Genomic DNA, 21593 nt, shown 5'->3' with positions numbered 1-21593 from the left:
GTAGTTTTGACAATGAAATGGAGTCACTTTCTAAGGCCTTCTCTGTGTCTTTTACAGATAGAAATGAAAAAGCTTACGGCACCTGGGATTCCCAGGCGGGCTTCCATCCAAGTACTAACCAGGCCCTACTCTGCTTAGCTTCTGAGATCTGACGAGATCAGGCGGAGCCAGAGAGGTATGGCCGTAAGCAACTGTATGTCCTCTACCTAATCTTTTAAAATGTGTCAAAGGTTTTGTAGTTTTGACAATGAAATGGAGTCACTTTCTAAGGCCTTCTCTGTGTCTTTTACAGATCGAAATGAAAAAGCTTACAGCACATGGGATTCCCAGGCGGTCTTCCATCCAAGTACTAACCAGGCCCTACTCTGCTTAGCTTCTGAGATCTGACGAGATCAGGCAGAGCCAGAGAGGTATGGCCGTAAGCAACTGTATGTCCTCTTCCTAATATTTTAAAATGTGTCAAAGGTTTTGGAGTTTAGATAATGAAAAAGGAGTCACTTTCTAAGGCCTTCTCGATTTCTTCCAGAGAGAGAAATGAAAAAGCTTACGGCACCTGGGATTCCCAGGCGGTCTTCCATCCAAGTACTAACCAGGCCCTACTCTGCTTAGCTTCTGAGATCAGACGAGATCAGGCGGAGCCAGAGAGGTATGGCCGTAAGCAACTGTATGTCCTCTACCTAATCTTTTAAAATGTGTCAAAGGTTTTGGAGTTTTGACAATGAAATGGAGTCACTTTCTAAGTTCTTCTCTGTGTCTTTTACAGATCGAAATGAAAAAGCTTACAGCACCTGGGATTCCCAGGCGGTCTTCCATCCAAGTACTAACCAGGCCCTACTCTGCTTAGCTTCTGAGATCTGACGAGATCAGGCAGAGCCAGAGAGGTATGGCCGTAAGCAACTGTATGTCCTCTTCCTAATATTTTAAAATGTGTCAAAGGTTTTGGAGTTTAGATAATGAAAAAGGAGTCACTTTCTAATGCCTTCTCGATTTCTTCCAGAGAGAGAAATGAAAAAGCTTACGGCACCTGGGATTCCCAGGCGGTCTTCCATCCAAGTACTAACCAGGCCCTACTCTGCTTAGCTTCTGAGATCAGGCGGAGCCAGAGAGGTATGGCCGTAAGCAACTGTATGTCCTCTACCTAATCTTTTAAAATGTGTCAAAGGTTTTGTAGTTTTGACAATTAAATGGAGTCACTTTCTAAGGCCTTCTCTGTGTCTTTTACAGATCGAAATGAAAAAGCTTACAGCACCTGGGATTCCCAGGCGGTCTTCCATCCAAGTACTAACCAGGCCCTACTCTGCTTAGCTTCTGAGATCAGACGAGATCAGGCGGAGCCAGAGAGGTATGGCCGTAAGCAACTGTATGTCCTCTACCTAATCTTTTAAAATGTGTCAAAGGTTTTGGAGTTTTGACAATGAAATGGAGTCACTTTCTAAGTTCTTCTCTGTGTCTTTTACAGATCGAAATGAAAAAGCTTACAGCACCTGGGATTCCCAGGCGGTCTTCCATCCAAGTACTAACCAGGCCCTACTCTGCTTAGCTTCTGAGATCAGACGAGATCAGGCGGAGCCAGAGAGGTATGGCCGTAAGCAACTGTATGTCCTCTACCTAATCTTTTAAAATGTGTCAAAGGTTTTGTAGTTTTGACAATTAAATGGAGTCACTTTCTAAGGCCTTCTCTGTGTCTTTTACAGATAGAATTGAAAAAGCTTACGGCACCTGGGATTCCCAGGCGGTCTTCCATCCAAGTACTAACCAGGCCCTACTCTGCTTAGCTTCTGAGATCAGACGAGATCAGGCGGAGCCAGAGAGGTATGGCCGTAAGCAACTGTATGTCCTCTTCCTAATCTTTTAAAATGTGTCAAAGGTTTTGTAGTTTTGACAATGAAATGGAGTCACTTTCTAAGGCCTTCTCTGTGTCTTTTACAGATCGAAATGAAAAAGCTTACAGCACATGGGATTCCCAGGCGGTCTTCCATCCAAGTACTAACCAGGCCCTACTCTGCTTAGCTTCTGAGATCAGACGAGATCAGGCGGAGCCAGAGAGGTATGGCCGTAAGCAACTGTATGTCCTCTACCTAATCTTTTAAAATGTGTCAAAGGTTTTGGAGTTTTGACAATGAAATGGAGTCACTTTCTAAGTTCTTCTCTGTGTCTTTTACAGATCGAAATGAAAAAGCTTACAGCACCTGGGATTCCCAGGCGGTCTTCCATCCAAGTACTAACCAGGCCCTACTCTGCTTAGCTTCTGAGATCTGACGAGATCAGGCAGAGCCAGAGAGGTATGGCCGTAAGCAACTGTATGTCCTCTTCCTAATATTTTAAAATGTGTCAAAGGTTTTGGAGTTTAGATAATGAAAAAGGAGTCACTTTCTAATGCCTTCTCGATTTCTTCCAGAGAGAGAAATGAAAAAGCTTACGGCACCTGGGATTCCCAGGCGGTCTTCCATCCAAGTACTAACCAGGCCCTACTCTGATTAGCTTCTGAGATCTGACGAGATCAGGCAGAGCCAGAGAGGTATGGCCGTAAGCAACTGTATGTCCTCTACCTAATCTTTTAAAATGTGTCAAAGGTTTTGGAGTTTTGACAATGAAATGGAGTCACTTTCTAAGTTCTTCTCTGTGTCTTTTACAGATCGAAATGAAAAAGCTTACAGCACCTGGGATTCCCAGGCGGTCTTCCATCCAAGTACTAACCAGGCCGTACTCTGCTTAGCTTCTGAGATCTGACGAGATCAGGCGGAGCCAGAGAGGTATGGCCGTAAGCAACTGTATGTCCTCTACCTAATCTTTTAAAATGTGTCAAAGGTTTTGTAGTTTTGACAATGAAATGGAGTCACTTTCTAAGGCCTTCTCTGTGTCTTTTACAGATAGAAATGAAAAAGCTTACGGCACCTGGGATTCCCAGGCGGGCTTCCATCCAAGTACTAACCAGGCCCTACTCTGCTTAGCTTCTGAGATCTGACGAGATCAGGCGGAGCCAGAGAGGTATGGCCGTAAGCAACTGTATGTCCTCTACCTAATCTTTTAAAATGTGTCAAAGGTTTTGTAGTTTTGACAATGAAATGGAGTCACTTTCTAAGGCGTTCTCTGTGTCTTTTACAGATCGAAATGAAAAAGCTTACGGCACCTGGGATTCCCAGGCGGTCTTCCATCCAAGTACTAACCAGGCCCTACTCTGCTTAGCTTCTGAGATCAGACGAGATCAGGCAGAGCCAGAGAGGTATGGCCGTAAGCAACTGTATGTCCTCTTCCTAATCTTTTAAAATGTGTCAAAGGTTTTGGAGTTTTGATAATGAAAAAGGAGTCACTTTCTAATGCTTTCTCGATTTCTTCCAGAGAGAGAAATGAAAAAGCTTACGGCACCTGGGATTCCCAGGCGGTCTTCCATCCAAGTACTAACCAGGCCCTACTCTGCTTAGCTTCTGAGATCTGACGAGATCAGGCGGAGCCAGAGAGGTATGGCCGTAAGCAACTGTATGTCCTCTACCTAATCTTTTAAAATGTGTCAAAGGTTTTGTAGTTTTGACAATTAAATGGAGTCACTTTCTAAGGCCTTCTCTGTGTCTTTTACAGATAGAAATGAAAAAGCTTACGGCACCTGGGATTCCCAGGCGGGCTTCCATCCAAGTACTAACCAGGCCCTACTCTGCTTAGCTTCTGAGATCTGACGAGATCAGGCGGAGCCAGAGAGGTATGGCCGTAAGCAACTGTATGTCCTCTTCCTAATCTTTTAAAATGTGTCAAAGGTTTTGGAGTTTTGATAATGAAAAAGGAGTCACTTTCTAATGTCTTCTCGATTTCTTCCAGAGAGAGAAATGAAAAAGCTTACGGCACCTGGGATTCCCAGGCGGGCTTCCATCCAAGTACTAACCAGGCCCTACTCTGCTTAGCTTATGAGATCTGACGAGAACAGGCGGAGCCAGAGAGGTATGGCCGTAAGCGACTGTACGTCCTCTACCTAATCTTTTAAAATGTGTCAAAGGTTTTGTAGTTTTGACAATTAAATGGAGTCACTTTCTAAGGCCTTCTCTGTGTCTTTTACAGATCGAAATGAAAAAGCTTACAGCACCTGGGATTCCCAGGCGGTCTTCCATCCAAGTACTAACCAGGCCCTACTCTGCTTAGCTTCTGAGATCAGACGAGATCAGGCGGAGCCAGAGAGGTATGGCCGTAAGCAAATATATGTCCTCTTCCTAATCTTTTAAAATGTGTCAAAGGTTTTGGAGTTTTGATAATGAAAAAGGAGTCACTTTCTAATGCCTTCTCGATTTCTTCCAGAGAGAGAAATGAAAAAGCTTACGGCACCTGGGATTCCCAGGCGGTCTTCCATCCAAGTACTAACCAGGCCCTACTCTGCTTAGCTTCTGAGATCAGGCGGAGCCAGAGAGGTATGGCCGTAAGCAACTGTATGTCCTCTACCTAATCTTTTAAAATGTGTCAAAGGTTTTGTAGTTTTGACAATGAAATGGAGTCACTTTCTAAGGCGTTCTCTGTGTCTTTTACAGATAGAAATGAAAAAGCTTACGGCACCTGGGATTCCCAGGCGGTCTTCCATCCAAGTACTAACCAGGCCCTACTCTGCTTAGCTTCTGAGATCAGACGAGATCAGGCAGAGCCAGAGAGGTATGGCCGTAAGCAACTGTATGTCCTCTACCTAATCTTTTAAAATGTGTCAAAGGTTTTGGAGTTTTGACAATGAAATGGAGTCACTTTCTAAGTTCTTCTCTGTGTCTTTTACAGATCGAAATGAAAAAGCTTACAGCACCTGGGATTCCCAGGCGGTCTTCCATCCAAGTACTAACCAGGCCCTACTCTGCTTAGCTTCTGAGATCTGACGAGATCAGGCGGAGCCAGAGAGGTATGGCCGTAAGCAACTGTATGTCCTCTACCTAATCTTTTAAAATGTGTCAAAGGTTTTGGAGTTTTGACAATGAAATGGAGTCACTTTCTAAGTTCTTCTCTGTGTCTTTTACAGATCGAAATGAAAAAGCTTACAGCACCTGGGATTCCCAGGCGGTCTTCCATCCAAGTACTAACCAGGCCCTACTCTGCTTAGCTTCTGAGATCAGACGAGATCAGGCGGAGCCAGAGAGGTATGGCCGTAAGCAACTGTATGTCCTCTTCCTAATATTTTAAAATGTGTCAAAGGTTTTGGAGTTTAGATAATGAAAAAGGAGTCACTTTCTAATGCCTTCTCGATTTCTTCCAGAGAGAGAAATGAAAAAGCTTACGGCACCTGGGATTCCCAGGCGGTCTTCCATCCAAGTACTAACCAGGCCCTACTCTGCTTAGCTTCTGAGATCAGACGAGATCAGGCGGAGCCAGAGAGGTATGGCCGTAAGCAACTGTATGTCCTCTTCCTAATCTTTTAAAATGTGTCAAAGGTTTTGGAGTTTTGATAATGAAAAAGGAGTCACTTTCTAATGCCTTCTCGATTTCTTCCAGAGAGAGAAATGAAAAAGCTTACGGCACCTGGGATTCCCAGGCGGTCTTCCATCCAAGTACTAACCAGGCCCTACTCTGCTTAGCTTCTGAGATCAGACGAGATCAGGCGGAGCCAGAGAGGTATGGCCGTAAGCAACTGTATGTCCTCTACCTAATCTTTTAAAATGTGTCAAAGGTTTTGTAGTTTTGACAATTAAATGGAGTCACTTTCTAAGGCCTTCTCTGTGTCTTTTACAGATAGAATTGAAAAAGCTTACGGCACCTGGGATTCCCAGGCGGTCTTCCATCCAAGTACTAACCAGGCCCTACTCTGCTTAGCTTCTGAGATCAGACGAGATCAGGCGGAGCCAGAGAGGTATGGCCGTAAGCAACTGTATGTCCTCTTCCTAATCTTTTAAAACGTGTCAAAGGTTTTGTAGTTTTGACAATGAAATGGAGTCACTTTCTAAGGCCTTCTCTGTGTCTTTTACAGATAGAAATGAAAAAGCTTACGGCACCTGGGATTCCCAGGCGGTCTTCCATCCAAGTACTAACCAGGCCCTACTCTGCTTAGCTTCTGAGATCAGACGAGATCAGGCGGAGCCAGAGAGGTATGGCCGTAAGCAACTGTATGTCCTCTTCCTAATCTTTTAAAATGTGTCAAAGGTTTTGGAGTTTTGATAATGAAAAAGGAGTCACTTTCTAATGCCTTCTCGATTTCTTCCAGAGAGAGAAATGAAAAAGCTTACGGCACCTGGGATTCCCAGGCGGTCTTCCATCCAAGTACTAACCAGGCCCTACTCTGCTTAGCTTCTGAGATCAGACGAGATCAGGCGGAGCCAGAGAGGTATGGCCGTAAGCAACTGTATGTCCTCTTCCTAATCTTTTAAAATGTGTCAAAGGTTTTGGAGTTTTGATAATGAAAAAGGATTCACTTTCTAATGCCTTCTCAATTTCTTCCAGAGAGAGAAATGAAAAAGCTTACGGCACCTGGGATTCCCAGGCGGTCTTCCATCCAAGTACTAACCAGGCCCTACTCTGCTTAGCTTCTGAGATCAGACGAGATCAGGCGGAGCCAGAGAGGTATGGCCGTAAGCAACTGTATGTCCTCTACCTAATCTTTTAAAATGTGTCAAAGGTTTTGTAGTTTTGACAATGAAATGGATTCACTTTCTAAGGCCTTCTCTGTGTCTTTTACAGATAGAAATGAAAAAGCTTACGGCACCTGGGATTCCCAGGCGGTCTTCCATCCAAGTACTAACCAGGCCCTACTCTGCTTAGCTTCTGAGATCAGACGAGATCAGGCGGAGCCAGAGAGGTATGGCCGTAAGCAACTGTATGTCCTCTACCTAATCTTTTAAAATGTGTCAAAGGTTTTGTAGTTTTGACAATGAAATGGAGTCACTTTCTAAGGCCTTCTCTGTGTCTTTTACAGATAGAAATGAAAAAGCTTACGGCACCTGGGATTCCCAGGCGGTCTTCCATCCAAGTACTAACCAGGCCCTACTCTGCTTAGCTTCTGAGATCAGACGAGATCAGGCGGAGCCAGAGAGGTATGGCCGTAAGCAACTGTATGTCCTCTTCCTAATATTTTAAAATGTGTCAAAGGTTTTGGAGTTTTGATAATGAAAAAGGATTCACTTTCTAATGCCTTCTCAATTTCTTCCAGAGAGAGAAATGAAAAAGCTTACGGCACCTGGGATTCCCAGGCGGTCTTCCATCCAAGTACTAACCAGGCCCTACTCTGCTTAGCTTCTGAGATCAGACGAGATCAGGCGGAGCCAGAGAGGTATGGCCGTAAGCAACTGTATGTCCTCTTCCTAATCTTTTAAAATGTGTCAAAGGTTTTGGAGTTTTGATAATGAAAAAGGAGTCACTTTCTAATGCCTTCTCGATTTCTTCCAGAGAGAGAAATGAAAAAGCTTACGGCACCTGGGATTCCCAGGCGGTCTTCCATCCAAGTACTAACCAGGCCCTACTCTGCTTAGCTTCTGAGATCAGACGAGATCAGGCGGAGCCAGAGAGGTATGGCCGTAAGCAACTGTATGTCCTCTACCTAATCTTTTAAAATGTGTCAAAGGTTTTGTAGTTATGACAATTAAATGGAGTCACTTTCTAAGGCCTTCTCTGTGTCTTTTACAGATAGAATTGAAAAAGCTTACGGCACCTGGGATTCCCAGGCGGTCTTCCATCCAAGTACTAACCAGGCCCTACTCTGCTTAGCTTCTGAGATCAGACGAGATCAGGCGGAGCCAGAGAGGTATGGCCGTAAGCAACTGTATGTCCTCTACCTAATCTTTTAAAATGTGTCAAAGGTTTTGGAGTTTTGACAATGAAATGGAGTCACTTTCTAAGTTCTTCTCTGTGTCTTTTACAGATCGAAATGAAAAAGCTTACAGCACCTGGGATTCCCAGGCGGTCTTCCATCCAAGTACTAACCAGGCCCTACTCTGCTTAGCTTCTGAGATCTGGCGGAGCCAGAGAGGTATGGCCGTAAGCAACTGTATGTCCTCTTCCTAATCTTTTAAAATGTGTCAAAGGTTTTGGAGTTTTGATAATGAAAAAGGAGTCACTTTCTAAGGCCTTCTCGATTTCTTCCAGAGAGAGAAATGAAAAAGCTTACGGCACCCGGGATTCCCAGGCGGTCTTCCATCCAAGTACTAACCAGGCCCTACTCTGCTTAGCTTCTGAGATCAGACGAGATCAGGCGGAGCCAGAGAGGTATGGCCGTAAGCAACTGTATGTCCTCTTCCTAATCTTTTAAAATGTGTCAAAGGTTTTGTAGTTTTGACAATGAAATGGAGTCACTTTCTAAGGCCTTCTCTGTGTCTTTTACAGATCGAAATGAAAAAGCTTACAGCACATGGGATTCCCAGGCGGTCTTCCATCCAAGTACTAACCAGGCCCTACTCTGCTTAGCTTCTGAGATCAGACGAGATCAGGCGGAGCCAGAGAGGTATGGCCGTAAGCAACTGTATGTCCTCTACCTAATCTTTTAAAATGTGTCAAAGGTTTTGGAGTTTTGACAATGAAATGGAGTCACTTTCTAAGTTCTTCTCTGTGTCTTTTACAGATCGAAATGAAAAAGCTTACAGCACCTGGGATTCCCAGGCGGTCTTCCATCCAAGTACTAACCAGGCCCTACTCTGCTTAGCTTCTGAGATCTGACGAGATCAGGCAGAGCCAGAGAGGTATGGCCGTAAGCAACTGTATGTCCTCTTCCTAATATTTTAAAATGTGTCAAAGGTTTTGGAGTTTTGATAATGAAAAAGGAGTCACTTTCTAATGCCTTCTCGATTTCTTCCAGAGAGAGAAATGAAAAAGCTTACGGCACCTGGGATTCCCAGGCGGTCTTCCATCCAAGTACTAACCAGGCCCTACTCTGCTTAGCTTCTGAGATCAGACGAGATCAGGCGGAGCCAGAGAGGTATGGCCGTAAGCAACTGTATGTCCTCTACCTAATCTTTTAAAATGTGTCAAAGGTTTTGGAGTTTTGACAATGAAATGGAGTCACTTCCTAAGTTCTTCTCTGTGTCTTTTACAGATCGAAATGAAAAAGCTTACAGCACCTGGGATTCCCAGGCGGTCTTCCATCCAAGTACTAACCAGGCCCTACTCTGCTTAGCTTCTGAGATCTGGCGGAGCCAGAGAGGTATGGCCGTAAGCAACTGTATGTCCTCTTCCTAATCTTTTAAAATGTGTCAAAGGTTTTGGAGTTTTGATAATGAAAAAGGAGTCACTTTCTAAGGCCTTCTCGATTTCTTCCAGAGAGAGAAATGAAAAAGCTTACGGCACCTGGGATTCCCAGGCGGTCTTCCATCCAAGTACTAACCAGGCCCTACTCTGCTTAGCTTCTGAGATCAGACGAGATCAGGCGGAGCCAGAGAGGTATGGCCGTAAGCAACTGTATGTCCTCTTCCTAATCTTTTAAAATGTGTCAAAGGTTTTGTAGTTTTGACAATGAAATGGAGTCACTTTCTAAGGCCTTCTCTGTGTCTTTTACAGATCGAAATGAAAAAGCTTACAGCACATGGGATTCCCAGGCGGTCTTCCATCCAAGTACTAACCAGGCCCTACTCTGCTTAGCTTCTGAGATCAGACGAGATCAGGCGGAGCCAGAGAGGTATGGCCGTAAGCAACTGTATGTCCTCTACCTAATCTTTTAAAATGTGTCAAAGGTTTTGGAGTTTTGACAATGAAATGGAGTCACTTTCTAAGTTCTTCTCTGTGTCTTTTACAGATCGAAATGAAAAAGCTTACAGCACCTGGGATTCCCAGGCGGTCTTCCATCCAAGTACTAACCAGGCCCTACTCTGCTTAGCTTCTGAGATCTGACGAGATCAGGCAGAGCCAGAGAGGTATGGCCGTAAGCAACTGTATGTCCTCTTCCTAATATTTTAAAATGTGTCAAAGGTTTTGGAGTTTTGATAATGAAAAAGGAGTCACTTTCTAATGCCTTCTCGATTTCTTCCAGAGAGAGAAATGAAAAAGCTTACGGCACCTGGGATTCCCAGGCGGTCTTCCATCCAAGTACTAACCAGGCCCTACTCTGCTTAGCTTCTGAGATCAGACGAGATCAGGCGGAGCCAGAGAGGTATGGCCGTAAGCAACTGTATGTCCTCTACCTAATCTTTTAAAATGTGTCAAAGGTTTTGTAGTTTTGACAATTAAATGGAGTCACTTTCTAAGGCCTTCTCTGTGTCTTTTACAGATAGAATTGAAAAAGCTTACGGCACCTGGGATTCCCAGGCGGTCTTCCATCCAAGTACTAACCAGGCCCTACTCTGCTTAGCTTCTGAGATCAGACGAGATCAGGCGGAGCCAGAGAGGTATGGCCGTAAGCAACTGTATGTCCTCTTCCTAATCTTTTAAAACGTGTCAAAGGTTTTGTAGTTTTGACAATGAAATGGAGTCACTTTCTAAGGCCTTCTCTGTGTCTTTTACAGATAGAAATGAAAAAGCTTACGGCACCTGGGATTCCCAGGCGGTCTTCCATCCAAGTACTAACCAGGCCCTACTCTGCTTAGCTTCTGAGATCAGACGAGATCAGGCGGAGCCAGAGAGGTATGGCCGTAAGCAACTGTATGTCCTCTTCCTAATCTTTTAAAATGTGTCAAAGGTTTTGGAGTTTTGATAATGAAAAAGGAGTCACTTTCTAATGCCTTCTCGATTTCTTCCAGAGAGAGAAATGAAAAAGCTTACGGCACCTGGGATTCCCAGGCGGTCTTCCATCCAAGTACTAACCAGGCCCTACTCTGCTTAGCTTCTGAGATCAGACGAGATCAGGCGGAGCCAGAGAGGTATGGCCGTAAGCAACTGTATGTCCTCTTCCTAATCTTTTAAAATGTGTCAAAGGTTTTGGAGTTTTGATAATGAAAAAGGATTCACTTTCTAATGCCTTCTCAATTTCTTCCAGAGAGAGAAATGAAAAAGCTTACGGCACCTGGGATTCCCAGGCGGTCTTCCATCCAAGTACTAACCAGGCCCTACTCTGCTTAGCTTCTGAGATCAGACGAGATCAGGCGGAGCCAGAGAGGTATGGCCGTAAGCAACTGTATGTCCTCTACCTAATCTTTTAAAATGTGTCAAAGGTTTTGTAGTTTTGACAATGAAATGGAGTCACTTTCTAAGTTCTTCTCTGTGTCTTTTACAGATCGAAATGAAAAAGCTTACAGCACCTGGGATTCCCAGGCGGTCTTCCATCCAAGTACTAACCAGGCCCTACTCTGCTTAGCTTCTGAGATCTGACGAGATCAGGCAGAGCCAGAGAGGTATGGCCGTAAGCAACTGTATGTCCTCTTCCTAATCTTTTAAAATGTGTCAAAGGTTTTGGAGTTTTGATAATGAAAAAGGAGTCACTTTCTAATGCCTTCTCGATTTCTTCCAGAGAGAGAAATGAAAAAGCTTACGGCACCTGGGATTCCCAGGCGGTCTTCCATCCAAGTACTAACCAGGCCCTACTCTGCTTAGCTTCTGAGATCAGACGAGATCAGGCGGAGCCAGAGAGGTATGGCCGTAAGCAACTGTATGTCCTCTACCTAATCTTTTAAAATGTGTCAAAGGTTTTGTAGTTTTGACAATTAAATGGAGTCACTTTCTAAGGCCTTCTCTGTGTCTTTTACAGATAGAATTGAAAAAGCTTACGGCACCTGGGATTCCCAGGCGGTCTTCCATCCAAGTACTAACCAGGCCCTACTCTGCTTAGCTTCTGAGATCAGACGAGATCAGGCGGAGCCAGAGAGGTATGGCCGTAAGCAACTGTATGTCCTCTTCCTAATCTTTTAAAACGTGTCAAAGGTTTTGTAGTTTTGACAATGAAATGGAGTCACTTTCTAAGGCCTTCTCTGTGTCTTTTACAGATAGAAATGAAAAAGCTTACGGCACCTGGGATTCCCAGGCGGTCTTCCATCCAAGTACTAACCAGGCCCTACTCTGCTTAGCTTCTGAGATCAGACGAGATCAGGCGGAGCCAGAGAGGTATGGCCGTAAGCAACTGTATGTCCTCTTCCTAATCTTTTAAAATGTGTCAAAGGTTTTGGAGTTTTGATAATGAAAAAGGAGTCACTTTCTAATGCCTTCTCGATTTCTTCCAGAGAGAGAAATGAAAAAGCTTACGGCACCTGGGATTCCCAGGCGGTCTTCCATCCAAGTACTAACCAGGCCCTACTCTGCTTAGCTTCTGAGATCAGACGAGATCAGGCGGAGCCAGAGAGGTATGGCCGTAAGCAACTGTATGTCCTCTTCCTAATCTTTTAAAATGTGTCAAAGGTTTTGGAGTTTTGATAATGAAAAAGGATTCACTTTCTAATGCCTTCTCAATTTCTTCCAGAGAGAGAAATGAAAAAGCTTACGGCACCTGGGATTCCCAGGCGGTCTTCCATCCAAGTACTAACCAGGCCCTACTCTGCTTAGCTTCTGAGATCAGACGAGATCAGGCGGAGCCAGAGAGGTATGGCCGTAAGCAACTGTATGTCCTCTACCTAATCTTTTAAAATGTGTCAAAGGTTTTGTAGTTTTGACAATGAAATGGAGTCACTTTCTAAGGCCTTCTCTGTGTCTTTTACAGATAGAAATGAAAAAGCTTACGGCACCTGGGATTCCCAGGCGGTCTTCCATCCAAGTACTAACCAGGCCCTACTCTGCTTAGCTTCTGAGATCAGACGAGATCAGGCGGAGCCAGAGAGGTATGGCCGTAAGCAACTGTATGTCCTCTTCCTAATATTTTAAAATGTGTCAAAGGTTTTGGAGTTTTGATAATGAAAAAGGATTCACTTTCTAATGCCTTCTCAATTTCTTCCAGAGAGAGAAATGAAAAAGCTTACGGCACCTGGGATTCCCAGGCGGTCTTCCATCCAAGTACTAACCAGGCCCTACTCTGCTTAGCTTCTGAGATCAGACGAGATCAGGCGGAGCCAGAGAGGTATGGCCGTAAGCAACTGTATGTCCTCTACCTAATCTTTTAAAATGTGTCAAAGGTTTTGTAGTTTTGACAATTAAATGGAGTCACTTTCTAAGGCCTTCTCTGTGTCTTTTACAGATAGAATTGAAAAAGCTTACGGCACCTGGGATTCCCAGGCGGTCTTCCATCCAAGTACTAACCAGGCCCTACTCTGCTTAGCTTCTGAGATGAGACGAGATCAGGCGGAGCCAGAGAGGTATGGCCGTAAGCAACTGTATGTCCTCTACCTAATCTTTTAAAATGTGTCAAAGGTTTTGGAGTTTTGATAATGAAAAAGGAGTCACTTTCTAATGCCTTCTCGATTTCTTCCAGAGAGAGAAATGAAAAAGCTTACGGCACCTGGGATTCCCAGGCGGTCTTCCATCCAAGTACTAACCAGGCCCTACTCTGCTTAGCTTCTGAGATCAGACGAGATCAGGCGGAGCCAGAGAGGTATGGCCGTAAGCAACTGTATGTCCTCTTCCTAATCTTTTAAAATGTGTCAAAGGTTTTGGAGTTTTGATAATGAAAAAGGATTCACTTTCTAATGCCTTCTCAATTTCTTCCAGAGAGAGAAATGAAAAAGCTTACGGCACCTGGGATTCCCAGGCGGTCTTCCATCCAAGTACTAACCAGGCCCTACTCTGCTTAGCTTCTGAGATCAGACGAGATCAGGCGGAGCCAGAGAGGTATGGCCGTAAGCAACTGTATGTCCTCTACCTAATCTTTTAAAATGTGTCAAAGGTTTTGTAGTTTTGACAATTAAATGGAGTCACTTTCTAAGGCCTTCTCTGTGTCTTTTACAGATAGAATTGAAAAAGCTTACGGCACCTGGGATTCCCAGGCGGTCTTCCATCCAAGTACTAACCAGGCCCTACTCTGCTTAGCTTCTGAGATCAGACGAGATCAGGCGGAGCCAGAGAGGTATGGCCGTAAGCAACTGTATGTCCTCTTCCTAATCTTTTAAAATGTGTCAAAGGTTTTGGAGTTTTGATAATGAAAAAGGAGTCACTTTCTAATGCCTTCTCGATTTCTTCCAGAGAGAGAAATGAAAAAGCTTACGGCACCTGGGATTCCCAGGCGGTCTTCCATCCAAGTACTAACCAGGCCCTACTCTGCTTAGCTTCTGAGATCAGACGAGATCAGGCGGAGCCAGAGAGGTATGGCCGTAAGCAACTGTATGTCCTCTTCCTAATATTTTAAAATGTGTCAAAGGTTTTGGAGTTTTGATAATGAAAAAGGATTCACTTTCTAATGCCTTCTCAATTTCTTCCAGAGAGAGAAATGAAAAAGCTTACGGCACCTGGGATTCCCAGGCGGTCTTCCATCCAAGTACTAACCAGGCCCTACTCTGCTTAGCTTCTGAGATCAGACGAGATCAGGCGGAGCCAGAGAGGTATGGCCGTAAGCAACTGTATGTCCTCTACCTAATCTTTTAAAATGTGTCAAAGGTTTTGGAGTTTTGACAATGAAATGGAGTCACTTTCTAAGTTCTTCTCTGTGTCTTTTACAGATCGAAATGAAAAAGCTTACAGCACCTGGGATTCCCAGGCGGTCTTCCATCCAAGTACTAACCAGGCCCTACTCTGCTTAGCTTCTGAGATCTGGCGGAGCCAGAGAGGTATGGCCGTAAGCAACTGTATGTCCTCTTCCTAATCTTTTAAAATGTGTCAAAGGTTTTGGAGTTTTGATAATGAAAAAGGAGTCACTTTCTAAGGCCTTCTCGATTTCTTCCAGAGAGAGAAATGAAAAAGCTTACGGCACCTGGGATTCCCAGGCGGTCTTCCATCCAAGTACTAACCAGGCCCTACTCTGCTTAGCTTCTGAGATCAGACGAGATCAGGCGGAGCCAGAGAGGTATGGCCGTAAGCAACTGTATGTCCTCTTCCTAATCTTTTAAAATGTGTCAAAGGTTTTGTAGTTTTGACAATGAAATGGAGTCACTTTCTAAGGCCTTCTCTGTGTCTTTTACAGATCGAAATGAAAAAGCTTACAGCACATGGGATTCCCAGGCGGTCTTCCATCCAAGTACTAACCAGGCCCTACTCTGCTTAGCTTCTGAGATCAGACGAGATCAGGCGGAGCCAGAGAGGTATGGCCGTAAGCAACTGTATGTCCTCTACCTAATCTTTTAAAATGTGTCAAAGGTTTTGGAGTTTTGACAATGAAATGGAGTCACTTTCTAAGTTCTTCTCTGTGTCTTTTACAGATCGAAATGAAAAAGCTTACAGCACCTGGGATTCCCAGGCGGTCTTCCATCCAAGTACTAACCAGGCCCTACTCTGCTTAGCTTCTGAGATCTGACGAGATCAGGCAGAGCCAGAGAGGTATGGCCGTAAGCAACTGTATGTCCTCTTCCTAATATTTTAAAATGTGTCAAAGGTTTTGGAGTTTTGATAATGAAAAAGGAGTCACTTTCTAATGCCTTCTCGATTTCTTCCAGAGAGAGAAATGAAAAAGCTTACGGCACCTGGGATTCCCAGGCGGTCTTCCATCCAAGTACTAACCAGGCCCTACTCTGCTTAGCTTCTGAGATCAGACGAGATCAGGCGGAGCCAGAGAGGTATGGCCGTAAGCAACTGTATGTCCTCTACCTAATCTTTTAAAATGTGTCAAAGGTTTTGTAGTTTTGACAATTAAATGGAGTCACTTTCTAAGGCCTTCTCTGTGTCTTTTACAGATAGAATTGAAAAAGCTTACGGCACCTGGGATTCCCAGGCGGTCTTCCATCCAAGTACTAACCAGGCCCTACTCTGCTTAGCTTCTGAGATCAGACGAGATCAGGCGGAGCCAGAGAGGTATGGCCGTAAGCAACTGTATGTCCTCTACCTAATCTTTTAAAATGTGTCAAAGGTTTTGGAGTTTTGACAATGAAATGGAGTCACTTTCTAAGTTCTTCTCTGTGTCTTTTACAGATCGAAATGAAAAAGCTTACAGCACCTGGGATTCCCAGGCGGTCTTCCATCCAAGTACTAACCAGGCCCTACTCTGCTTAGCTTCTGAGATCTGACGAGATCAGGCAGAGCCAGAGAGGTATGGCCGTAAGCAACTGTATGTCCTCTTCCTAATATTTTAAAATGTGTCAAAGGTTTTGGAGTTTAGATAATGAAAAAGGAGTCACTTTCTAAGGCCTTCTCGATTTCTTCCAGAGAGAGAAATGAAAAAGCTTACGGCACCTGGGATTCCCAGGCGGTCTTCCATCCAAGTACTAACCAGGCCCTACTGTGCTTAGCTTCTGAGATCAGACAAGATCAGGCGGAGCCAGAGAGGTATGGCCGTAAGCAACTGTATGTCCTCTACCTAATCTTTTAAAATGTGTCAAAGGTTTTGGAGTTTTGACAATGAAATGGAGTCACTTTCTAAGTTCTTCTCTGTGTCTTTTACATATCGAAATGAAAAAGCTTACAGCACCTGGGATTCCCAGGCGGTCTTCCATCCAAGTACTAACCAGGCCCTACTCTGCTTAGCTTCTGAGATCTGGCGGAGCCAGAGAGGTATGGCCGTAAGCAACTGTATGTCCTCTTCCTAATCTTTTAAAATGTGTCAAAGGTTTTGGAGTTTTGATAATGAAAAAGGAGTCACTTTCTAAGGCCTTCTCGATTTCTTCCAGAGAGAGAAATGAAAAAGCTTACGGCACCTGGGATTCCCAGGCGGTCTTCCATCCAAGTACTAACCAGGCCCTACTCTGCTTAGCTTCTGAGATCAGACGAGATCAGGCGGAGCCAGAGAGGTATGGCCGTAAGCAACTGTATGTCCTCTTCCTAATCTTTTAAAATGTGTCAAAGGTTTTGTAGTTTTGACAATGAAATGGAGTCACTTTCTAAGGCCTTCTCTGTGTCTTTTACAGATCGAAATGAAAAAGCTTACAGCACATGGGATTCCCAGGCGGTCTTCCATCCAAGTACTAACCAGGCCCTACTCTGCTTAGCTTCTGAGATCAGACGAGATCAGGCGGAGCCAGAGAGGTATGGCCGTAAGCAACTGTATGTCCTCTACCTAATCTTTTAAAATGTGTCAAAGGTTTTGGAGTTTTGACAATGAAATGGAGTCACTTTCTAAGTTCTTCTCTGTGTCTTTTACAGATCGAAATGAAAAAGCTTACAGCACCTGGGATTCCCAGGCGGTCTTCCATCCAAGTACTAACCAGGCCCTACTCTGCTTAGCTTCTGAGATCTGACGAGATCAGGCAGAGCCAGAGAGGTATGGCCGTAAGCAACTGTATGTCCTCTTCCTAATATTTTAAAATGTGTCAAAGGTTTTGGAGTTTAGATAATGAAAAAGGAGTCACTTTCTAATGCCTTCTCGATTTCTTCCAGAGAGAGAAATGAAAAAGCTTACGGCACCTGGGATTCCCAGGCGGTCTTCCATCCAAGTACTAACCAGGCCCTACTCTGATTAGCTTCTGAGATCAGACGAGATCAGGCGGAGCCAGAGAGGTATGGCCGTAAGCAACTGTATGTCCTCTACCTAATCTTTTAAAATGTGTCAAAGGTTTTGTAGTTTTGACAATGAAATGGAGTCACTTTCTAAGGCCTTCTCTGTGTCTTTTACAGATAGAAATGAAAAAGCTTACAGCACCTGGGATTCCCAGGCGGTCTTCCATCCAAGTACTAACCAGGCCCTACTCTGCTTAGCTTCTGAGATCTGACGAGATCAGGCGGAGCCAGAGAGGTATGGCCGTAAGCAACTGTATGTCCTCTACCTAATCTTTTAAAATGTGTCAAAGGTTTTGGAGTTTTGACAATGAAATGGAGTCACTTTCTAAGTTCTTCTCTGTGTCTTTTACAGATCGAAATGAAAAAGCTTACAGCACCTGGGATTCCCAGGCGGTCTTCCATCCAAGTACTAACCAGGCCCTACTCTGCTTAGCTTCTGAGATCAGACGAGATCAGGCGGAGCCAGAGAGGTATGGCCGTAAGCAACTGTATGTCCTCTTCCTAATATTTTAAAATGTGTCAAAGGTTTTGGAGTTTAGATAATGAAAAAGGAGTCACTTTCTAATGCCTTCTCGATTTCTTCCAGAGAGAGAAATGAAAAAGCTTACGGCACCTGGGATTCCCAGGCGGTCTTCCATCCAAGTACTAACCAGGCCCTACTCTGCTTAGCTTCTGAGATCAGACGAGATCAGGCGGAGCCAGAGAGGTATGGCCGTAAGCAACTGTATGTCCTCTACCTAATCTTTTAAAATGTGTCAAAGGTTTTGTAGTTTTGACAATGAAATGGAGTCACTTTCTAAGGCCTTCTCTGTGTCTTTTACAGATAGAAATGAAAAAGCTTACGGCACCTGGGATTCCCAGGCGGGCTTCCATCCAAGTACTAACCAGGCCCTACTCTGCTTAGCTTCTGAGATCTGACGAGATCAGGCGGAGCCAGAGAGGTATGGCCGTAAGCAACTGTATGTCCTCTTCCTAATCTTTTAAAATGTGTCAAAGGTTTTGTAGTTTTGACAATGAAATGGAGTCACTTTCTAAGGCCTTCTCTGTGTCTTTTACAGATCGAAATGAAAAAGCTTACAGCACATGGGATTCCCAGGCGGTCTTCCATCCAAGTACTAACCAGGCCCTACTCTGCTTAGCTTCTGAGATCTGACGAGATCAGGCAGAGCCAGAGAGGTATGGCCGTAAGCAACTGTATGTCCTCTTCCTAATATTTTAAAATGTGTCAAAGGTTTTGGAGTTTAGATAATGAAAAAGGAGTCACTTTCTAAGGCCTTCTCGATTTCTTCCAGAGAGAGAAATGAAAAAGCTTACGGCACCTGGGATTCCCAGGCGGTCTTCCATCCAAGTACTAACCAGGCCCTACTCTGCTTAGCTTCTGAGATCTGACGAGATCAGGCGGAGCCAGAGAGGTATGGCCGTAAGCAACTGTATGTCCTCTACCTAATCTTTTAAAATGTGTCAAAGGTTTTGTAGTTTTGACAATGAAATGGAGTCACTTTCTAAGGCGTTCTCTGTGTCTTTTACAGATAGAAATGAAAAAGCTTACAGCACATGGGATTCCCAGGCGGTCTTCCATCCAAGTACTAACCAGGCCCTACTCTGCTTAGCTTCTGAGATCAGACGAGATCAGGCGGAGCCAGAGAGGTATGGCCGTAAGCAACTGTATGTCCTCTACCTAATCTTTTAAAATGTGTCAAAGGTTTTGTAGTTTTGACAATTAAATGGAGTCACTTTCTAAGGCCTTCTCTGTGTCTTTTACAGATCGAAATGAAAAAGCTTACAGCACCTGGGATTCCCAGGCGGTCTTCCATCCAAGTACTAACCAGGCCCTACTCTGCTTAGCTTCTGAGATCAGACGAGATCAGGCGGAGCCAGAGAGGTATGGCCGTAAGCAACTGTATGTCCTCTTCCTAATCTTTTAAAATGTGTCAAAGGTTTTGGAGTTTTGATAATGAAAAAGGATTCACTTTCTAATGCCTTCTCAATTTCTTCCAGAGAGAGAAATGAAAAAGCTTACGGCACCTGGGATTCCCAGGCGGTCTTCCATCCAAGTACTAACCAGGCCCTACTCTGCTTAGCTTCTGAGATCAGACGAGATCAGGCGGAGCCAGAGAGGTATGGCCGTAAGCAACTGTATGTCCTCTACCTAATCTTTTAAAATGTGTCAAAGGTTTTGTAGTTTTGACAATGAAATGGAGTCACTTTCTAAGGCCTTCTCTGTGTCTTTTACAGATAGAAATGAAAAAGCTTACGGCACCTGGGATTCCCAGGCGGTCTTCCATCCAAGTACTAACCAGGCCCTACTCTGCTTAGCTTCTGAGATCAGACGAGATCAGGCGGAGCCAGAGAGGTATGGCCGTAAGCAACTGTATGTCCTCTTCCTAATATTTTAAAATGTGTCAAAGGTTTTGGAGTTTTGATAATGAAAAAGGATTCACTTTCTAATGCCTTCTCAATTTCTTCCAGAGAGAGAAATGAAAAAGCTTACGGCACCTGGGATTCCCAGGCGGTCTTCCATCCAAGTACTAACCAGGCCCTACTCTGCTTAGCTTCTGAGATCAGACGAGATCAGGCGGAGCCAGAGAGGTATGGCCGTAAGCAACTGTATGTCCTCTATCTAATCTTTTAAAATGTGTCAAAGGTTTTGTAGTTTTGACAATTAAATGGAGTCACTTTCTAAGGCCTTCTCTGTGTCTTTTACAGATAGAATTGAAAAAGCTTACGGCACCTGGGATTCCCAGGCGGTCTTCCATCCAAGTACTAACCAGGCCCTACTCTGCTTAGCTTCTGAGATCAGACGAGATCAGGCGGAGCCAGAGAGGTATGGCCGTAAGCAACTGTATGTCCTCTTCCTAATCTTTTAAAATGTGTCAAAGGTTTTGGAGTTTTGATAATGAAAAAGGAGTCACTTTCTAATGCCTTCTCGATTTCTTCCAGAGAGAGAAATGAAAAAGCTTACGGCACCTGGGATTCCCAGGCGGTCTTCCATCCAAGTACTAACCAGGCCCTACTCTGCTTAGCTTCTGAGATCAGACGAGATCAGGCGGAGCCAGAGAGGTATGGCCGTAAGCAACTGTATGTCCTCTTCCTAATATTTTAAAATGTGTCAAAGGTTTTGGAGTTTTGATAATGAAAAAGGATTCACTTTCTAATGCCTTCTCAATTTCTTCCAGAGAGAGAAATGAAAAAGCTTACGGCACCTGGGATTCCCAGGCGGTCTTCCATCCAAGTACTAACCAGGCCCTACTCTGCTTAGCTTCTGAGATCAGACGAGATCAGGCGGAGCCAGAGAGGTATGGCCGTAAGCAACTGTATGTCCTCTTCCTAATCTTTTAAAACTTGTCAAAGGTTTTGTAGTTTTGACAATGAAATGGAGTCACTTTCTAAGGCCTTCTCTGTGTCTTTTACAGATAGAAATGAAAAAGCTTACGGCACCTGGGATTCCCAGGCGGTCTTCCATCCAAGTACTAACCAGGCCCTACTCTGCTTAGCTTCTGAGATCAGACGAGATCAGGCGGAGCCAGAGAGGTATGGCCGTAAGCAACTGTATGTCCTCTTCCTAATCTTTTAAAATGTGTCAAAGGTTTTGGAGTTTTGATAATGAAAAAGGAGTCACTTTCTAATGCCTTCTCGATTTCTTCCAGAGAGAGAAATGAAAAAGCTTACGGCACCTGGGATTCCCAGGCGGTCTTCCATCCAAGTACTAACCAGGCCCTACTCTGCTTAGCTTCTGAGATCAGACGAGATCAGGCGGAGCCAGAGAGGTATGGCCGTAAGCAACTGTATGTCCTCTATCTAATCTTTTAAAATGTGTCAAAGGTTTTGTAGTTTTGACAATTAAATGGAGTCACTTTCTAAGGCCTTCTCTGTGTCTTTTACAGATAGAATTGAAAAAGCTTACGGCACCTGGGATTCCCAGGCGGTCTTCCATCCAAGTACTAACCAGGCCCTACTCTGCTTAGCTTCTGAGATCAGACGAGATCAGGCGGAGCCAGAGAGGTATGGCCGTAAGCAACTGTATGTCCTCTTCCTAATCTTTTAAAATGTGTCAAAGGTTTTGGAGTTTTGATAATGAAAAAGGAGTCACTTTCTAATGCCTTCTCGATTTCTTCCAGAGAGAGAAATGAAAAAGCTTACGGCACCTGGGATTCCCAGGCGGTCTTCCATCCAAGTACTAACCAGGCCCTACTCTGCTTAGCTTCTGAGATCAGACGAGATCAGGCGGAGCCAGAGAGGTATGGCCGTAAGCAACTGTATGTCCTCTTCCTAATCTTTTAAAATGTGTCAAA

At 44.4% G+C, this 21593-nt stretch overlaps 85 non-coding genes and 7 pseudogenes across 85 annotated transcripts; all 92 read right to left on the bottom strand.

Moving 5' to 3' along the window:
• Window positions 1-70: 70 nt before the first annotated feature.
• On the bottom strand, window positions 71-189 carry LOC144397710 (5S ribosomal RNA). The gene has a single exon (XR_013459857.1). It is a non-coding gene; the product is annotated as a 5S ribosomal RNA (ribosomal RNA).
• A 116-nt stretch (window positions 190-305) lies between these two features.
• On the bottom strand, window positions 306-424 carry LOC144399542 (5S ribosomal RNA). The gene has a single exon (XR_013461688.1). It is a non-coding gene; the product is annotated as a 5S ribosomal RNA (ribosomal RNA).
• Window positions 425-541: 117 nt separating this feature from the next.
• LOC144404570 (5S ribosomal RNA) lies at window positions 542-660 on the bottom strand. Its single transcript, XR_013466511.1, has one exon. It is a non-coding gene; the product is annotated as a 5S ribosomal RNA (ribosomal RNA).
• A 116-nt stretch (window positions 661-776) lies between these two features.
• On the bottom strand, window positions 777-895 carry LOC144397590 (5S ribosomal RNA). The gene has a single exon (XR_013459736.1). It is a non-coding gene; the product is annotated as a 5S ribosomal RNA (ribosomal RNA).
• A 117-nt stretch (window positions 896-1012) lies between these two features.
• On the bottom strand, window positions 1013-1121 carry LOC144399850 (5S ribosomal RNA; annotated as a pseudogene).
• A 116-nt stretch (window positions 1122-1237) lies between these two features.
• Window positions 1238-1356, bottom strand: LOC144396835 (5S ribosomal RNA). Its single transcript, XR_013458981.1, has one exon. It is a non-coding gene; the product is annotated as a 5S ribosomal RNA (ribosomal RNA).
• A 116-nt stretch (window positions 1357-1472) lies between these two features.
• LOC144396834 (5S ribosomal RNA) lies at window positions 1473-1591 on the bottom strand. The gene has a single exon (XR_013458980.1). It is a non-coding gene; the product is annotated as a 5S ribosomal RNA (ribosomal RNA).
• Window positions 1592-1707: 116 nt separating this feature from the next.
• LOC144404569 (5S ribosomal RNA) lies at window positions 1708-1826 on the bottom strand. The gene has a single exon (XR_013466510.1). It is a non-coding gene; the product is annotated as a 5S ribosomal RNA (ribosomal RNA).
• Window positions 1827-1942: 116 nt separating this feature from the next.
• Window positions 1943-2061, bottom strand: LOC144399095 (5S ribosomal RNA). Its single transcript, XR_013461240.1, has one exon. It is a non-coding gene; the product is annotated as a 5S ribosomal RNA (ribosomal RNA).
• Window positions 2062-2177: 116 nt separating this feature from the next.
• On the bottom strand, window positions 2178-2296 carry LOC144397589 (5S ribosomal RNA). The gene has a single exon (XR_013459735.1). It is a non-coding gene; the product is annotated as a 5S ribosomal RNA (ribosomal RNA).
• A 117-nt stretch (window positions 2297-2413) lies between these two features.
• LOC144398938 (5S ribosomal RNA) lies at window positions 2414-2532 on the bottom strand. Its single transcript, XR_013461085.1, has one exon. It is a non-coding gene; the product is annotated as a 5S ribosomal RNA (ribosomal RNA).
• Window positions 2533-2648: 116 nt separating this feature from the next.
• LOC144399399 (5S ribosomal RNA) lies at window positions 2649-2767 on the bottom strand. Its single transcript, XR_013461544.1, has one exon. It is a non-coding gene; the product is annotated as a 5S ribosomal RNA (ribosomal RNA).
• A 116-nt stretch (window positions 2768-2883) lies between these two features.
• Window positions 2884-3002, bottom strand: LOC144397709 (5S ribosomal RNA). Its single transcript, XR_013459856.1, has one exon. It is a non-coding gene; the product is annotated as a 5S ribosomal RNA (ribosomal RNA).
• Window positions 3003-3118: 116 nt separating this feature from the next.
• Window positions 3119-3237, bottom strand: LOC144397437 (5S ribosomal RNA). The gene has a single exon (XR_013459583.1). It is a non-coding gene; the product is annotated as a 5S ribosomal RNA (ribosomal RNA).
• Window positions 3238-3354: 117 nt separating this feature from the next.
• On the bottom strand, window positions 3355-3473 carry LOC144400794 (5S ribosomal RNA). The gene has a single exon (XR_013462729.1). It is a non-coding gene; the product is annotated as a 5S ribosomal RNA (ribosomal RNA).
• A 116-nt stretch (window positions 3474-3589) lies between these two features.
• LOC144397708 (5S ribosomal RNA) lies at window positions 3590-3708 on the bottom strand. The gene has a single exon (XR_013459855.1). It is a non-coding gene; the product is annotated as a 5S ribosomal RNA (ribosomal RNA).
• A 117-nt stretch (window positions 3709-3825) lies between these two features.
• On the bottom strand, window positions 3826-3944 carry LOC144399794 (5S ribosomal RNA; annotated as a pseudogene).
• Window positions 3945-4060: 116 nt separating this feature from the next.
• Window positions 4061-4179, bottom strand: LOC144396833 (5S ribosomal RNA). Its single transcript, XR_013458979.1, has one exon. It is a non-coding gene; the product is annotated as a 5S ribosomal RNA (ribosomal RNA).
• A 117-nt stretch (window positions 4180-4296) lies between these two features.
• Window positions 4297-4405, bottom strand: LOC144399848 (5S ribosomal RNA; annotated as a pseudogene).
• A 116-nt stretch (window positions 4406-4521) lies between these two features.
• Window positions 4522-4640, bottom strand: LOC144397436 (5S ribosomal RNA). Its single transcript, XR_013459582.1, has one exon. It is a non-coding gene; the product is annotated as a 5S ribosomal RNA (ribosomal RNA).
• A 116-nt stretch (window positions 4641-4756) lies between these two features.
• LOC144390243 (5S ribosomal RNA) lies at window positions 4757-4875 on the bottom strand. Its single transcript, XR_013454317.1, has one exon. It is a non-coding gene; the product is annotated as a 5S ribosomal RNA (ribosomal RNA).
• A 116-nt stretch (window positions 4876-4991) lies between these two features.
• On the bottom strand, window positions 4992-5110 carry LOC144396832 (5S ribosomal RNA). The gene has a single exon (XR_013458978.1). It is a non-coding gene; the product is annotated as a 5S ribosomal RNA (ribosomal RNA).
• Window positions 5111-5227: 117 nt separating this feature from the next.
• On the bottom strand, window positions 5228-5346 carry LOC144404568 (5S ribosomal RNA). The gene has a single exon (XR_013466509.1). It is a non-coding gene; the product is annotated as a 5S ribosomal RNA (ribosomal RNA).
• Window positions 5347-5463: 117 nt separating this feature from the next.
• LOC144404566 (5S ribosomal RNA) lies at window positions 5464-5582 on the bottom strand. Its single transcript, XR_013466506.1, has one exon. It is a non-coding gene; the product is annotated as a 5S ribosomal RNA (ribosomal RNA).
• Window positions 5583-5698: 116 nt separating this feature from the next.
• On the bottom strand, window positions 5699-5817 carry LOC144404565 (5S ribosomal RNA). The gene has a single exon (XR_013466505.1). It is a non-coding gene; the product is annotated as a 5S ribosomal RNA (ribosomal RNA).
• A 116-nt stretch (window positions 5818-5933) lies between these two features.
• LOC144404564 (5S ribosomal RNA) lies at window positions 5934-6052 on the bottom strand. The gene has a single exon (XR_013466504.1). It is a non-coding gene; the product is annotated as a 5S ribosomal RNA (ribosomal RNA).
• A 117-nt stretch (window positions 6053-6169) lies between these two features.
• On the bottom strand, window positions 6170-6288 carry LOC144404563 (5S ribosomal RNA). The gene has a single exon (XR_013466503.1). It is a non-coding gene; the product is annotated as a 5S ribosomal RNA (ribosomal RNA).
• A 117-nt stretch (window positions 6289-6405) lies between these two features.
• On the bottom strand, window positions 6406-6524 carry LOC144404562 (5S ribosomal RNA). Its single transcript, XR_013466502.1, has one exon. It is a non-coding gene; the product is annotated as a 5S ribosomal RNA (ribosomal RNA).
• Window positions 6525-6640: 116 nt separating this feature from the next.
• LOC144404561 (5S ribosomal RNA) lies at window positions 6641-6759 on the bottom strand. The gene has a single exon (XR_013466501.1). It is a non-coding gene; the product is annotated as a 5S ribosomal RNA (ribosomal RNA).
• Window positions 6760-6875: 116 nt separating this feature from the next.
• Window positions 6876-6994, bottom strand: LOC144404560 (5S ribosomal RNA). Its single transcript, XR_013466500.1, has one exon. It is a non-coding gene; the product is annotated as a 5S ribosomal RNA (ribosomal RNA).
• A 117-nt stretch (window positions 6995-7111) lies between these two features.
• Window positions 7112-7230, bottom strand: LOC144404559 (5S ribosomal RNA). Its single transcript, XR_013466499.1, has one exon. It is a non-coding gene; the product is annotated as a 5S ribosomal RNA (ribosomal RNA).
• Window positions 7231-7347: 117 nt separating this feature from the next.
• Window positions 7348-7466, bottom strand: LOC144404558 (5S ribosomal RNA). Its single transcript, XR_013466498.1, has one exon. It is a non-coding gene; the product is annotated as a 5S ribosomal RNA (ribosomal RNA).
• Window positions 7467-7582: 116 nt separating this feature from the next.
• LOC144404557 (5S ribosomal RNA) lies at window positions 7583-7701 on the bottom strand. Its single transcript, XR_013466497.1, has one exon. It is a non-coding gene; the product is annotated as a 5S ribosomal RNA (ribosomal RNA).
• A 116-nt stretch (window positions 7702-7817) lies between these two features.
• Window positions 7818-7926, bottom strand: LOC144399963 (5S ribosomal RNA; annotated as a pseudogene).
• A 117-nt stretch (window positions 7927-8043) lies between these two features.
• LOC144396980 (5S ribosomal RNA) lies at window positions 8044-8162 on the bottom strand. Its single transcript, XR_013459126.1, has one exon. It is a non-coding gene; the product is annotated as a 5S ribosomal RNA (ribosomal RNA).
• A 116-nt stretch (window positions 8163-8278) lies between these two features.
• Window positions 8279-8397, bottom strand: LOC144399094 (5S ribosomal RNA). Its single transcript, XR_013461239.1, has one exon. It is a non-coding gene; the product is annotated as a 5S ribosomal RNA (ribosomal RNA).
• Window positions 8398-8513: 116 nt separating this feature from the next.
• Window positions 8514-8632, bottom strand: LOC144397587 (5S ribosomal RNA). The gene has a single exon (XR_013459733.1). It is a non-coding gene; the product is annotated as a 5S ribosomal RNA (ribosomal RNA).
• A 117-nt stretch (window positions 8633-8749) lies between these two features.
• Window positions 8750-8868, bottom strand: LOC144404555 (5S ribosomal RNA). Its single transcript, XR_013466495.1, has one exon. It is a non-coding gene; the product is annotated as a 5S ribosomal RNA (ribosomal RNA).
• Window positions 8869-8984: 116 nt separating this feature from the next.
• LOC144399962 (5S ribosomal RNA) lies at window positions 8985-9093 on the bottom strand (annotated as a pseudogene).
• A 117-nt stretch (window positions 9094-9210) lies between these two features.
• Window positions 9211-9329, bottom strand: LOC144404554 (5S ribosomal RNA). The gene has a single exon (XR_013466494.1). It is a non-coding gene; the product is annotated as a 5S ribosomal RNA (ribosomal RNA).
• Window positions 9330-9445: 116 nt separating this feature from the next.
• LOC144399093 (5S ribosomal RNA) lies at window positions 9446-9564 on the bottom strand. Its single transcript, XR_013461238.1, has one exon. It is a non-coding gene; the product is annotated as a 5S ribosomal RNA (ribosomal RNA).
• Window positions 9565-9680: 116 nt separating this feature from the next.
• On the bottom strand, window positions 9681-9799 carry LOC144397586 (5S ribosomal RNA). Its single transcript, XR_013459732.1, has one exon. It is a non-coding gene; the product is annotated as a 5S ribosomal RNA (ribosomal RNA).
• Window positions 9800-9916: 117 nt separating this feature from the next.
• LOC144404553 (5S ribosomal RNA) lies at window positions 9917-10035 on the bottom strand. The gene has a single exon (XR_013466493.1). It is a non-coding gene; the product is annotated as a 5S ribosomal RNA (ribosomal RNA).
• Window positions 10036-10151: 116 nt separating this feature from the next.
• LOC144404552 (5S ribosomal RNA) lies at window positions 10152-10270 on the bottom strand. The gene has a single exon (XR_013466492.1). It is a non-coding gene; the product is annotated as a 5S ribosomal RNA (ribosomal RNA).
• A 116-nt stretch (window positions 10271-10386) lies between these two features.
• Window positions 10387-10505, bottom strand: LOC144404551 (5S ribosomal RNA). Its single transcript, XR_013466491.1, has one exon. It is a non-coding gene; the product is annotated as a 5S ribosomal RNA (ribosomal RNA).
• A 117-nt stretch (window positions 10506-10622) lies between these two features.
• LOC144404550 (5S ribosomal RNA) lies at window positions 10623-10741 on the bottom strand. Its single transcript, XR_013466490.1, has one exon. It is a non-coding gene; the product is annotated as a 5S ribosomal RNA (ribosomal RNA).
• Window positions 10742-10858: 117 nt separating this feature from the next.
• LOC144404549 (5S ribosomal RNA) lies at window positions 10859-10977 on the bottom strand. Its single transcript, XR_013466489.1, has one exon. It is a non-coding gene; the product is annotated as a 5S ribosomal RNA (ribosomal RNA).
• A 116-nt stretch (window positions 10978-11093) lies between these two features.
• LOC144397585 (5S ribosomal RNA) lies at window positions 11094-11212 on the bottom strand. The gene has a single exon (XR_013459731.1). It is a non-coding gene; the product is annotated as a 5S ribosomal RNA (ribosomal RNA).
• A 117-nt stretch (window positions 11213-11329) lies between these two features.
• Window positions 11330-11448, bottom strand: LOC144404548 (5S ribosomal RNA). The gene has a single exon (XR_013466488.1). It is a non-coding gene; the product is annotated as a 5S ribosomal RNA (ribosomal RNA).
• Window positions 11449-11564: 116 nt separating this feature from the next.
• LOC144404547 (5S ribosomal RNA) lies at window positions 11565-11683 on the bottom strand. Its single transcript, XR_013466487.1, has one exon. It is a non-coding gene; the product is annotated as a 5S ribosomal RNA (ribosomal RNA).
• A 116-nt stretch (window positions 11684-11799) lies between these two features.
• Window positions 11800-11918, bottom strand: LOC144404546 (5S ribosomal RNA). Its single transcript, XR_013466486.1, has one exon. It is a non-coding gene; the product is annotated as a 5S ribosomal RNA (ribosomal RNA).
• A 117-nt stretch (window positions 11919-12035) lies between these two features.
• Window positions 12036-12154, bottom strand: LOC144404544 (5S ribosomal RNA). The gene has a single exon (XR_013466484.1). It is a non-coding gene; the product is annotated as a 5S ribosomal RNA (ribosomal RNA).
• A 117-nt stretch (window positions 12155-12271) lies between these two features.
• On the bottom strand, window positions 12272-12390 carry LOC144404543 (5S ribosomal RNA). The gene has a single exon (XR_013466483.1). It is a non-coding gene; the product is annotated as a 5S ribosomal RNA (ribosomal RNA).
• A 116-nt stretch (window positions 12391-12506) lies between these two features.
• LOC144404542 (5S ribosomal RNA) lies at window positions 12507-12625 on the bottom strand. The gene has a single exon (XR_013466482.1). It is a non-coding gene; the product is annotated as a 5S ribosomal RNA (ribosomal RNA).
• Window positions 12626-12742: 117 nt separating this feature from the next.
• Window positions 12743-12861, bottom strand: LOC144404541 (5S ribosomal RNA). The gene has a single exon (XR_013466481.1). It is a non-coding gene; the product is annotated as a 5S ribosomal RNA (ribosomal RNA).
• A 116-nt stretch (window positions 12862-12977) lies between these two features.
• Window positions 12978-13096, bottom strand: LOC144399623 (5S ribosomal RNA). The gene has a single exon (XR_013461769.1). It is a non-coding gene; the product is annotated as a 5S ribosomal RNA (ribosomal RNA).
• Window positions 13097-13213: 117 nt separating this feature from the next.
• Window positions 13214-13332, bottom strand: LOC144404540 (5S ribosomal RNA). Its single transcript, XR_013466480.1, has one exon. It is a non-coding gene; the product is annotated as a 5S ribosomal RNA (ribosomal RNA).
• Window positions 13333-13449: 117 nt separating this feature from the next.
• LOC144404539 (5S ribosomal RNA) lies at window positions 13450-13568 on the bottom strand. The gene has a single exon (XR_013466479.1). It is a non-coding gene; the product is annotated as a 5S ribosomal RNA (ribosomal RNA).
• A 116-nt stretch (window positions 13569-13684) lies between these two features.
• LOC144404538 (5S ribosomal RNA) lies at window positions 13685-13803 on the bottom strand. The gene has a single exon (XR_013466478.1). It is a non-coding gene; the product is annotated as a 5S ribosomal RNA (ribosomal RNA).
• Window positions 13804-13920: 117 nt separating this feature from the next.
• LOC144404537 (5S ribosomal RNA) lies at window positions 13921-14039 on the bottom strand. Its single transcript, XR_013466477.1, has one exon. It is a non-coding gene; the product is annotated as a 5S ribosomal RNA (ribosomal RNA).
• Window positions 14040-14156: 117 nt separating this feature from the next.
• LOC144404536 (5S ribosomal RNA) lies at window positions 14157-14275 on the bottom strand. The gene has a single exon (XR_013466476.1). It is a non-coding gene; the product is annotated as a 5S ribosomal RNA (ribosomal RNA).
• Window positions 14276-14391: 116 nt separating this feature from the next.
• LOC144399961 (5S ribosomal RNA) lies at window positions 14392-14500 on the bottom strand (annotated as a pseudogene).
• Window positions 14501-14617: 117 nt separating this feature from the next.
• Window positions 14618-14736, bottom strand: LOC144404535 (5S ribosomal RNA). The gene has a single exon (XR_013466475.1). It is a non-coding gene; the product is annotated as a 5S ribosomal RNA (ribosomal RNA).
• Window positions 14737-14852: 116 nt separating this feature from the next.
• On the bottom strand, window positions 14853-14971 carry LOC144399091 (5S ribosomal RNA). The gene has a single exon (XR_013461236.1). It is a non-coding gene; the product is annotated as a 5S ribosomal RNA (ribosomal RNA).
• Window positions 14972-15087: 116 nt separating this feature from the next.
• Window positions 15088-15206, bottom strand: LOC144397584 (5S ribosomal RNA). The gene has a single exon (XR_013459730.1). It is a non-coding gene; the product is annotated as a 5S ribosomal RNA (ribosomal RNA).
• Window positions 15207-15323: 117 nt separating this feature from the next.
• On the bottom strand, window positions 15324-15442 carry LOC144404533 (5S ribosomal RNA). The gene has a single exon (XR_013466473.1). It is a non-coding gene; the product is annotated as a 5S ribosomal RNA (ribosomal RNA).
• A 116-nt stretch (window positions 15443-15558) lies between these two features.
• On the bottom strand, window positions 15559-15677 carry LOC144404532 (5S ribosomal RNA). Its single transcript, XR_013466472.1, has one exon. It is a non-coding gene; the product is annotated as a 5S ribosomal RNA (ribosomal RNA).
• Window positions 15678-15793: 116 nt separating this feature from the next.
• On the bottom strand, window positions 15794-15912 carry LOC144397583 (5S ribosomal RNA). Its single transcript, XR_013459729.1, has one exon. It is a non-coding gene; the product is annotated as a 5S ribosomal RNA (ribosomal RNA).
• A 117-nt stretch (window positions 15913-16029) lies between these two features.
• LOC144399572 (5S ribosomal RNA) lies at window positions 16030-16148 on the bottom strand. Its single transcript, XR_013461718.1, has one exon. It is a non-coding gene; the product is annotated as a 5S ribosomal RNA (ribosomal RNA).
• Window positions 16149-16264: 116 nt separating this feature from the next.
• LOC144399959 (5S ribosomal RNA) lies at window positions 16265-16373 on the bottom strand (annotated as a pseudogene).
• A 117-nt stretch (window positions 16374-16490) lies between these two features.
• On the bottom strand, window positions 16491-16609 carry LOC144404531 (5S ribosomal RNA). Its single transcript, XR_013466471.1, has one exon. It is a non-coding gene; the product is annotated as a 5S ribosomal RNA (ribosomal RNA).
• Window positions 16610-16725: 116 nt separating this feature from the next.
• Window positions 16726-16844, bottom strand: LOC144399090 (5S ribosomal RNA). Its single transcript, XR_013461235.1, has one exon. It is a non-coding gene; the product is annotated as a 5S ribosomal RNA (ribosomal RNA).
• A 116-nt stretch (window positions 16845-16960) lies between these two features.
• On the bottom strand, window positions 16961-17079 carry LOC144397582 (5S ribosomal RNA). Its single transcript, XR_013459728.1, has one exon. It is a non-coding gene; the product is annotated as a 5S ribosomal RNA (ribosomal RNA).
• Window positions 17080-17196: 117 nt separating this feature from the next.
• Window positions 17197-17315, bottom strand: LOC144398203 (5S ribosomal RNA). Its single transcript, XR_013460350.1, has one exon. It is a non-coding gene; the product is annotated as a 5S ribosomal RNA (ribosomal RNA).
• A 116-nt stretch (window positions 17316-17431) lies between these two features.
• Window positions 17432-17550, bottom strand: LOC144390240 (5S ribosomal RNA). The gene has a single exon (XR_013454316.1). It is a non-coding gene; the product is annotated as a 5S ribosomal RNA (ribosomal RNA).
• Window positions 17551-17666: 116 nt separating this feature from the next.
• Window positions 17667-17785, bottom strand: LOC144396830 (5S ribosomal RNA). The gene has a single exon (XR_013458976.1). It is a non-coding gene; the product is annotated as a 5S ribosomal RNA (ribosomal RNA).
• Window positions 17786-17902: 117 nt separating this feature from the next.
• Window positions 17903-18021, bottom strand: LOC144404530 (5S ribosomal RNA). The gene has a single exon (XR_013466470.1). It is a non-coding gene; the product is annotated as a 5S ribosomal RNA (ribosomal RNA).
• Window positions 18022-18137: 116 nt separating this feature from the next.
• On the bottom strand, window positions 18138-18256 carry LOC144397707 (5S ribosomal RNA). Its single transcript, XR_013459854.1, has one exon. It is a non-coding gene; the product is annotated as a 5S ribosomal RNA (ribosomal RNA).
• Window positions 18257-18372: 116 nt separating this feature from the next.
• On the bottom strand, window positions 18373-18491 carry LOC144399541 (5S ribosomal RNA). The gene has a single exon (XR_013461687.1). It is a non-coding gene; the product is annotated as a 5S ribosomal RNA (ribosomal RNA).
• A 117-nt stretch (window positions 18492-18608) lies between these two features.
• LOC144400793 (5S ribosomal RNA) lies at window positions 18609-18727 on the bottom strand. The gene has a single exon (XR_013462728.1). It is a non-coding gene; the product is annotated as a 5S ribosomal RNA (ribosomal RNA).
• A 116-nt stretch (window positions 18728-18843) lies between these two features.
• LOC144399089 (5S ribosomal RNA) lies at window positions 18844-18962 on the bottom strand. Its single transcript, XR_013461234.1, has one exon. It is a non-coding gene; the product is annotated as a 5S ribosomal RNA (ribosomal RNA).
• A 116-nt stretch (window positions 18963-19078) lies between these two features.
• On the bottom strand, window positions 19079-19197 carry LOC144396829 (5S ribosomal RNA). Its single transcript, XR_013458975.1, has one exon. It is a non-coding gene; the product is annotated as a 5S ribosomal RNA (ribosomal RNA).
• A 117-nt stretch (window positions 19198-19314) lies between these two features.
• Window positions 19315-19433, bottom strand: LOC144404529 (5S ribosomal RNA). The gene has a single exon (XR_013466469.1). It is a non-coding gene; the product is annotated as a 5S ribosomal RNA (ribosomal RNA).
• A 116-nt stretch (window positions 19434-19549) lies between these two features.
• LOC144404527 (5S ribosomal RNA) lies at window positions 19550-19668 on the bottom strand. The gene has a single exon (XR_013466467.1). It is a non-coding gene; the product is annotated as a 5S ribosomal RNA (ribosomal RNA).
• A 117-nt stretch (window positions 19669-19785) lies between these two features.
• Window positions 19786-19904, bottom strand: LOC144404526 (5S ribosomal RNA). Its single transcript, XR_013466466.1, has one exon. It is a non-coding gene; the product is annotated as a 5S ribosomal RNA (ribosomal RNA).
• Window positions 19905-20020: 116 nt separating this feature from the next.
• On the bottom strand, window positions 20021-20139 carry LOC144404525 (5S ribosomal RNA). The gene has a single exon (XR_013466465.1). It is a non-coding gene; the product is annotated as a 5S ribosomal RNA (ribosomal RNA).
• A 117-nt stretch (window positions 20140-20256) lies between these two features.
• On the bottom strand, window positions 20257-20375 carry LOC144404524 (5S ribosomal RNA). The gene has a single exon (XR_013466464.1). It is a non-coding gene; the product is annotated as a 5S ribosomal RNA (ribosomal RNA).
• A 117-nt stretch (window positions 20376-20492) lies between these two features.
• On the bottom strand, window positions 20493-20611 carry LOC144404523 (5S ribosomal RNA). The gene has a single exon (XR_013466463.1). It is a non-coding gene; the product is annotated as a 5S ribosomal RNA (ribosomal RNA).
• Window positions 20612-20727: 116 nt separating this feature from the next.
• LOC144404521 (5S ribosomal RNA) lies at window positions 20728-20846 on the bottom strand. The gene has a single exon (XR_013466461.1). It is a non-coding gene; the product is annotated as a 5S ribosomal RNA (ribosomal RNA).
• Window positions 20847-20963: 117 nt separating this feature from the next.
• Window positions 20964-21082, bottom strand: LOC144404520 (5S ribosomal RNA). Its single transcript, XR_013466460.1, has one exon. It is a non-coding gene; the product is annotated as a 5S ribosomal RNA (ribosomal RNA).
• A 116-nt stretch (window positions 21083-21198) lies between these two features.
• On the bottom strand, window positions 21199-21317 carry LOC144404519 (5S ribosomal RNA). Its single transcript, XR_013466459.1, has one exon. It is a non-coding gene; the product is annotated as a 5S ribosomal RNA (ribosomal RNA).
• Window positions 21318-21434: 117 nt separating this feature from the next.
• Window positions 21435-21553, bottom strand: LOC144404518 (5S ribosomal RNA). Its single transcript, XR_013466458.1, has one exon. It is a non-coding gene; the product is annotated as a 5S ribosomal RNA (ribosomal RNA).
• Window positions 21554-21593: the final 40 nt, after the last annotated feature.

Source organism: Gasterosteus aculeatus, chromosome 2 (genome assembly GCF_964276395.1).
Source record: "Gasterosteus aculeatus chromosome 2, fGasAcu3.hap1.1, whole genome shotgun sequence".
NCBI lineage: Eukaryota > Metazoa > Chordata > Actinopteri > Perciformes > Gasterosteidae > Gasterosteus > Gasterosteus aculeatus.
The sequence above is the reverse complement of the archived record's forward strand: the minus strand, read 5'-3'. Positions and strand labels throughout refer to the sequence as shown.